Below are 8960 nucleotides of genomic sequence, written 5' to 3' on the forward strand. Positions count from 1 at the left end.
TGCTGCTTCTTCTAAACCCAGTTATACAAATTCTAGACCATTTGTTTCCTTTTTTAAAAGCCTCTGTATGTTGAGCCTATGAGAAAGTTTTTCTTAGTTCTTAACAGATATACCGTAATTCCTCCATTAATTTAACCGAGTTATCTGCTGCTCTATAAGTGGTCATTGAGAACAATAATTGCAAAGGAGGCAGCTGGGTGCAAGAGGAGGAGGCGGTGAACGGTGGCAGAGAAGATCAGTTGAGGTGACCAGATCATCTCACCTCATGGGCAGGCTGGCTAGAGTTTCTGGTCCTGACTCACTTCAGACTCATGACCCAGCCCTGATTTTTTCCTGACTTTTATCCTTTCTGTGATTCAGCTGTTTTTCCCCTCAATTGTTTCTTTATCTTTTCTAAATCTTGGCTCTGATTCCAAAGCTCAGAATCACCCAGCGTTAGCTTTGCCTGATATCCTACATCTAGGGTGCGCCCTTTTCCAGTCTGAGGGCCACATTTCCTTCCGGGAAACCTTCTAGGGGCCACATGCCAGAAGTGGGTGGGATCGGGAGCAAAAGTAGGTGGAGAAACAAATGTTTGTTTTACTTTCTTACAGTAGGCTACTTTTCTACACATGCATAGAAAGATATATTCCAACCAGGCAAAAAAACCTCGGGTGCAAAGCAGGGCTAGTGAAGGCTGCAGCCCTGGGAGAAGGGGGGTGGCCTATAGGCCTGAGGCCCAGTCAGAAAGTCTGGGGGTGGGGGCTGCATTTGGCCCAGAGGCCTGAGGGGTGCCCATTCTTATTCCATAATTTTTGCAGGCTGAAAATGATAGTACTTGCCTATAGCAGGTGATTTATGTTTTTGATTTTAGCTCCCTGTGTGATTTTAAATAAAACATTTCCTATCACTGGTGAAAAAGAAAACAGCTTTCTAATTGATGAGAGTTGCTGCTGCATGCTGTGTACTGACATAATATGGCACTTTACTCTTCAAACAGCTCCAGAAATGCTGAGATTTTTATTTTTTTTAATTCTAACTTTCTTTGGTAATTAAATTATTTATGCAGTCTACAGGCCTAAATGAAACTTCCGGCTTGTACCCATTGGGTTATCAAAATCTGAAAACACATAGCGTGGGTTTTAACTTTTAGTTAAAATCTGGGATCTTACGGTCCCAGGTAATCCACAAGCAATCTCCGGTTGGAGCTATCGCACATACTTCTCTAGTCAGAGAAAAATGGAGATACTGTTCTTCTAGACAGTGAAGTATTATCTCTCTTTGATCTTGCTGCCCTTGTAAAAGTATACATTTAAAACTCAAATACTTGTTGGAGTTAAATATACATCAGTTTTCCCATTCTTATGTAATGTATGCAAGGGACAGCTGGAGCAGAGTGTGCCACACTACCTGGTATGAACAGGGTCGGGGTCAGGAGTAGCCATTGCAGGGCACCTTTTGAAAGCCACACATCTGCAGGGGGCCTATTGCCCATCCCTGAGGTCTCCTGATCTCGGAGCTCCTCCTCTTGCTGCCTGCTCACTCTGAGCATCCAGGAATGATAAGAGGGAGTAGAAATGGAGACCCCTCCTCTGCTTCCTTCTGGAGAGTTCTATGGCCTGGGCCCAGAGGGAAAAGTTGAACACATGGGCAGTGGTGCCTCAGAGAAGGGACCATACAGAAGCCTCCTCACTTAGGGATCTCAAGACCTACAGCCAGCAGTTGATATGAAGGCAAGACACCCAAAGGCACTGGCAAACCAGAAAAGCTGGCACATCATCACAGCCGCCCCCCTCCTCCACTCCATGGTCAGCTATCGTCTCAGCAAGATGCAATATTGTTGAGAGAGCAGTAAAGAAGAATGGAGACGTGCATAACAACAACAACAACAACAACAACAACAACAACAACAACAACAACTTATTATTTATGCTCCGCCCATCTGGCTGAGTTTCCCTAGCCACTCTGGCCAGCTCCCAATCGAGTGTTAAGAACAATACATTAAATATTAAAAACTTTTCTAAACAGGGCTGCCTTCAGATGTCTTTTAAAAATAGGATAGCTGCTTATTTACTTGACATCTCATGGGAGGGCATTCCACAGGGCGGGCGCCATTACCGAGAAGGCCCTCTGGTTCCCTGTAACCTCACTTCTTGCAATGAGGGATCCGCCAGAAGGCCCTCGGCGCTGGACCTCAGTGTCCGGGCAGAATGATGGAGGCGGAAACGCTCCTTCAGGTATACAGGTCTGAGGTCATTTTGGGCTTTAAAGGTCAGCACCAGCACCTTGATTTGTGCTCGGAAATGTACTGGGAGCCAATGCAGATTTCTCAGGACCAGTGTTATATGGTCCTGGCAGCCACTCCCAGTCACCAGTCTAGCTGCCGCATTCTGGATTAATTGCAGTTTCCAGGTCACCTTCAAAGGTAGCCCCACGTAGAGCGCATTGCAGTAGTCCAAGCGCTCTACGTGGTTGCAGTCCAAGCGTGCAACTAGAGCATGCACCACTTTGGCGAGACAGTCTGCGGGCAGGTAGGGTCTCAGCCTGCGTACCAGATGGAGCTGATAAACAGCTGCCCTGGACACAGAATTAACCTGTGCCTCTATGGACAGTTGTGAGTCCAAAATGACTCCCAGGCTGTGCACCTGGTTCTTCAAGGGCACAGTTACCCCATTCAGGACCAGGGAGTCCCCCACACCACCCGCCCCCTGTCCCCCCAAAACAGTAATTCTGTCCTGTCAGGATTCAATCTCAATCTGTTAGCCGCCATCCATCCTCCAACCGACTCCAGACACTCACACATGCCTTACTATCTGATAATGTGCAGGAATGGCCCACTCTGTGAAGTGCAGCTGCAGCTGCACGCTGCCTACAGGGAAACATTGAGCTGTCTGCAAATATAATAATGTCATTGGATTGTGCTGGTAGTTGCTGCTAGAGGCTACTGGCGAGACATCCCCATGCACATCTGAAGTGTAAAAAGCACAGATTCCAGAAGGCTCCTGTCTAATAACCCAGATTTACCTATACAGAAGCAATTTCTCTCACTTAGGGTCTTGACAGGATGCAGTGACGAGAGCAAAAATGTCCCAGTGCTTTCTCATTCATGTTGATGGAGAAAGTGGCATTCTCCCTGCCTTCTTGGATGATGATCACTTTGCAAAAGCATTTGAGCAAAACATTCCCTCTGTGCCTCACGTCCAGTTGTTCAGAGTAATTCTATGACAAGCAGTTTTCACTGCAGAAAGATACCTCTCCAAACCCCCTGCCGCTTGCAATCTCCACAAGTGCTTGGCTTGTTTGTATGCTTAAATAGCTTGACTCCCAAGCACAAATTAAGGACTCACTTCAATGAGATGAATGCAAGAAAACTGGCTATGTTCCCAAAGGACGATGAGACCCATTCTCAGAATCAGATGATAAAACTGTTCTGGACTACAGTGGTACCTCCGCTTATGTATCCCTCCATTTGTGTAAACTTTGGGATATGTAAGCGGCAAACCTGGAAGTATATTTCTGTGTTTTTTTTTTTTTATAAATTTTTTTATTGATTTTTCAAACACATAATAAAAGACAAACACATTACAAAACAAAAACATACACAACATTAAACATATACAGACTTCCCCATACCTCCCTTTCGCTGCATCCTTATTCCAAAGTTCTTTAGCAACCCTTTAGTCAGTTTATCTATTAGTTCCCTTTCATTAGATTTCCTTAAACTTGATAATTACAGCTGTATTTCTCTACTTCTTACCCCTTGACATCTCAACACTCCTCAATTTTACAACAGTTTTTAAGATATAATTTAAACTTCTTCCAATCCTCTTCTACTGTCTCTTTCCCCTGGTCTCGGATTCTGCCGGTCATCTCTGCTAGTCCCATGAAGTCTGTCACCTTTGTCTGCCATTCTTCCAGAGTAGGTAGTTCTTGCATCTTCCAATACTTTGCTAGAAGAATTCTTGCTGCTGTAGTAGCATACATGAAAAAAGTCCTATCCTTCTTTGGCACCAGTTGGCCAACCATGCCCAGGAGAAAAGCCTCAGGTTTCTTAGAAAAAGTCCATTTAAGGACCTTCTTAATTTCATTATAGATCATTTCCCAGAAGGCTTTAATCTTTGGGCAAGTCCACCAAAGCTGGTAGAAGGTACCTTCAGTCTCATTACATTTCCAACATTTATTGTTGGGCAGATGATAAATTTTTGCAAGCTTGACTGGGGTCATGTACCACCTGTAGATCATTTTCATTATGTTCTCTTTTAAGGCATAGTTTTTTAACACCAGTGGTCCATAACTGTTCCCAGTCAGCAAACATAATGTCATGACCGATATCCTGTGCCCATTTAATCATAGCTGATTTCACCGTTTCATCCTGTGTATTCCATTTCAACAGCAAGTTATACATTCTAGACAGATTCTTAGTATTGGGTTCTAACAATTCTGTTTCTAACTTTGACCTCTCCTTCTGAAATCCTATTTTCCTGTCCTGCTTAAATGTCTCATTTATCTGACGGTAATGTAGCCAGTCTCGAAATTTGAACTTTAGTTTCTCATAACTCTGAAGTTTAAACTTCTCACCGTCTTGTTCTAGGATTTCACAGTATTTTGGCCAATTAGAATCCATATTAAGTTTTTTCACCGCCTTAGCTTCTATTGGTGACAACCACCTGGGAGTTTTACTTTCCAATAAGTCTTTATATCGAATCCAAACATTGTATAGTGCTTTCCTAACAATATGGTTTTTGAAACTTTTATACACCTTTACCTTGTCATACCATAAATATGCATGCCAACCGAAGTTGTTATCATACCCTTCCAAATCCAAAATGTCTGTATCTTCAAGAAGCAGCCAATGTTTCAACCAGCAAAAAGCTGCTGATTCATAATAGAGTCTTAAGTCCGGCAGGGCAAAGCCCCCTCTATCTTTTGCATCAGTTAAAATCTTAAATTTTATTCTGGGCTTTTTGCCCTGCCAGACAAATTTGGATATGTCTTTCTGCCACTTCTTGAAACAGTCCATCTTGTCTAAGATCTGTAACGTCTGAAACAAAAATAACATTCTAGGCAATACATTCATCTTGATAACAGCGATTCGGCCTAACAAGGAAAGTCTCAGTCTAGACCATATTTCTAAATCTTTCTTTACTTCTGTCCAACACTTTTCGTAATTGTCTTTAAATAAATTCACATTCTTAGATGTTAAGTTCACCCCCAGATATTTCACTTTTTTAGTTATTTCCAACCCTGTTTCACTCTGAAATCTCTCTCTTTCTTCCATTGTTAAGTTTTTTTCCAACACTTTCGTTTTCTGTTTGTTCAGTTTAAATCCTGCTACTTGACCAAATGTCTCAATTAGTTCTAATACTCTTTTAGTACTAGTGTCTGGCTGTTGCAAAGTTAGCACTAGATCATCTGCAAATGCCCTTAACTTGTAATTTTTGACTCCGACCTGAATACCTTTAACCAACTGGTCCCTTCTGATCATATTTAACAAAACCTCCAGGACTGATATAAAAAGCAAAGGGGATATTGGGCATCCCTGTCGTGTCCCTTTTTCTATTGATATTTCCTCCGTTACCACATTGTTTACAATTAACTTAGCTTTTTGTTTAGAATATATTGCACTTATACCGTTTTCAAAACCTTGGCCTACCCCCATCCCTTGGAGATTCTTCTTCATAAAGCTCCAGCAAATGTTGTCAAAGGCTTTCTCCGCGTCCACAAAAATCAAAACAGCTTTCCTGTTAATGTCCACCTCTAATAACTCCAAAATGTCTATAATGTTCCTCACATTATCTGACATCTGTCTCCCAGGGAGAAAGCCTGTCTGGTCCTTGTGAATCTCCCCTAACAGCACTCTTTTAAGTCTTTTTGCCAGAATGTCTGCAAAAATTTTATAATCCACATTCAGTAAAGATATAGGGCGGTAGTTCCTAACCTGGTTCTTTTCAGTCTCTGTTTTCGGTATAAGTGAGATAAATGCCTCTTCCCACGATTCGGGAGCCTTTTTCCCCTCCAGAATTTCATTGCATACTTCCTTCAATGGTTGTATTAACCATTCCTTCAACGCTTTGTAGTATCTTGCAGTCAAACCATCTGGTCCTGGAGATTTCCCCAGTTGCATGTTCTGAATGGCACCCTCTATTTCTTGTGCTGTAATTTTCTCATTCAGGATCATTTTGCTTTGTTCTGAAATTTTTGGTAGTCCATATTTTTAAATAAATTCTTCTATTTCTTGTTCATTTACTGGCCCTTGTGCGTACAATTTCTTAAAAAAACTTTGAAAACAATTACTTATCTCATTCGGTTTGTGGATGATTTTTCCATCCACTTCAAGACATGTCACAGTGTTCAATTTTTGCCTCTTTTTCAGTTGCCATGACAGAAGTTTCCCACATTTGTCTGCTGATTCAAAAGTTTTTTGTCTCATTTGCTTTATTTTCCATTCTATTTCTTGATTCATCAGTTCCATATATTGCGTCTGATAATATTTTATTTCTCTCAAGATCTCTTGGGACTTTGGTTTAGATCTCAATTTCTTTTCTCCTTCTTTCATTTTTTCCAAAATTTTTGCTTTCTTCTCATTTTGCTTTTTCCTCTTTATGGAGTTCTGTTGAATTAGGAAACCACGCATCACGGCCTTGCTAGCATCCCAGATTGTTCTTTTCTCCACATCTGTTCTCATATTTATCTCAAAGTAATCTTTCAATGTTTTTTGGGCCTTCTTATAAATTTCTTCATCTCTAAATAGGGTGTCATTCATTCTCCATCTAAAGGATCCAGTTGTTGTTAGTTTCATCTCCATCTTTACCGCGTTATGGTCGGAGCAGGTTTTTGGACAGATTTCTGTTTTTTTGACTCTTGGCGCCAGGCTACTAGTTACCCAAATTTGGTCAATTCTTGTCCATGTCATTTTTGCTTCAGAGAAAAAAACCTGGAAGTATATTTCTGGGGTTTTGCCACACGTGCACGTGCAGAAGCACTCTACCGACCCATTTCCCCCCTTTGTAATCCAGCCAAGTGACTTTAAGTTAATGCCAATCAGCAACCCTGACTTCAAGCTCCTCTTTCTGCAGCGGCAGCTGTGTGGAGTTCCTCATGACAAACTCAGTAGTTTGTTGATCTCAGGGAGTTTGAAATCAGCACCGATCAGCTGCTAGGCACTGACTTCAAACTCTGTTCTGCTCAGCTTTCAGCTCGGCTCAGCTGTGCTGTGGAGCTTCCAAAAGCGATGGCTTGGAAATGCGAGTGGGAAGGAGGAATCCATCTTTTCAGCTACTCCCAAGACTGAAAAGGAATGAAATTGGGTGTGGAGCCAGAAGTCATATGTAAAAGGGAATAGCTGTACTGTTTTACTCAAAGAAACATGTTAATACCAGAAATATAAATAAAACATGATGTTGCTGCGGTTAGGCTGTATGCCTGAGTCCCTTCTATTTCCTGGATCCAGCAAGGATCCAATTGTTGGAATAGCCAGCCAACTTCTTGGTAATGTCCTATGTATGGGTTGTTAAGGTAACAAAGGAGGTGGCTTTGTGCCAGAGATCAATTGGTTGGCCTCCCTCCCTCAATCAGCTGGTAGTTAGAAGGGCAAAAGGCAGAGTGGAGGTGTTTGTGAGCTAGAAGCAGGCTGCAGGCTGAAGCCTGTGAGGGAAAGACGTGCTTGATTTCTGTGCCTGTAACCCCTGGAATCTTGCGTTGCTTGAAAATCGGGGTGGTATGAAAAAAATCGTAAGCAAAAAATGGAGAGAGGTATCAAGTGTGTCACAGTCCAAGCTCTATGCTTCTCCAATGATTCAAATACATGCAAACTAGCAGGATTTGATTATTTATTTCTTTATTTTTTTTTGTCCAACCAGTCTCAAAGACATTGGCTGCGTAACATTGCAAAAGCCACGACCATAAAACAAGGAATAAAACGAGGAATGTGCATTTTTAAAAAGTGCTCTGAATGAATTCCTGTGCCTAAAACATAGCCAGATATACAGGAAAAGCCAGCTGAATCTGAATAGAGACATGTTAACAATTGATAGCTCCGTTCCATTAATTCATACACCTGCCATTGCAGCCTGGTCCAAATCTGCAGGGTTTTGAACACATCTGAAAGATGCTGATGCCTGGCCTTTGGAGGGTCTCCAGGGGAAGGGGAGCCATCAGAGAGCTCTCGAGGGCACCACTTTACATATTCTTGACATCCTATCTCAGCACAGGCAAATGTATTATTAAAAGGCAGCTCTGGGTCAACCTAAGATAATGCAATGTGTCAAAAGGAATGAAGGGGTCCCTTAGGGGTGCTGCTTCCAAGCCTTTGTAGGTCAAAAGTAGCACATGGAAGTGTACCCAGAGGGAAAACAGGAAGCCGATGCAGACTCTAACGGACTGGCGTAATGTCAGCTTGTGATTCTGCTGTCAAGAGAGCGGCTGCCACTTTCTGCATCTCCTGAAGCTGCAAAATAGCACTGGTTGAATAACTGGATGTCACTGAACAAGTGAGGAAACTAATAAACATTTGTGAAAACATCCGAGAGGGAGCGAGCTCATTGTTGAAACAATAAGCTCTTTTTTTTTTTTTTACAGAACAAAACTGGATTTCTGCAGTTCATCCTTCTGAGGGTTCGGCTTTTCACAACACCCACCAAGGAAAAGGACCACGAAGGCACACAACCATGTAGAAATCATTTGCTGTCCTGTGAGACAAATTGCACAAACCTTTGTTGCTTTTGAACAACTGTGTCAGACATGCTTGGATACCATAGCAACCACCAGCATGTTTGAAGTACGCCAGTAAATTCCATCAGTCTTTTGGTGCCAAAATAGCAGCTGCTACTGTCTTACTGCGAAGACACATCACACGCATTCAGTTTTGTTTTTATCCTACAGAAACTAAATCTGCTGATTAGAAAAAATGCACTACTGAAGAAAAATATTTGTTTCAGCTACATATTCTTTATGTATTCATTTCTATTCCTTGGTCGAGAGGG

The 8960-nt window shown here is 42.1% G+C and overlaps 1 long non-coding RNA gene across 1 annotated transcript; it reads left to right on the plus strand.

Annotated features, from left to right (window-relative positions):
• The first annotated feature begins 360 nt into the window (after nucleotides 1-360).
• LOC309373446 lies at nucleotides 361-7385 on the plus strand. Its single transcript, XR_014170025.1, has 2 exons — nucleotides 361-554; nucleotides 7169-7385. It is a non-coding gene; the product is annotated as an uncharacterized lncRNA (long non-coding RNA).
• Nucleotides 7386-8960: the final 1575 nt, after the last annotated feature.

This window comes from Podarcis melisellensis (assembly GCF_964234715.1).
Source record: "Podarcis melisellensis genome assembly, chromosome: 1".
NCBI classification, from domain to species: domain Eukaryota; kingdom Metazoa; phylum Chordata; class Lepidosauria; order Squamata; family Lacertidae; genus Podarcis; species Podarcis melisellensis.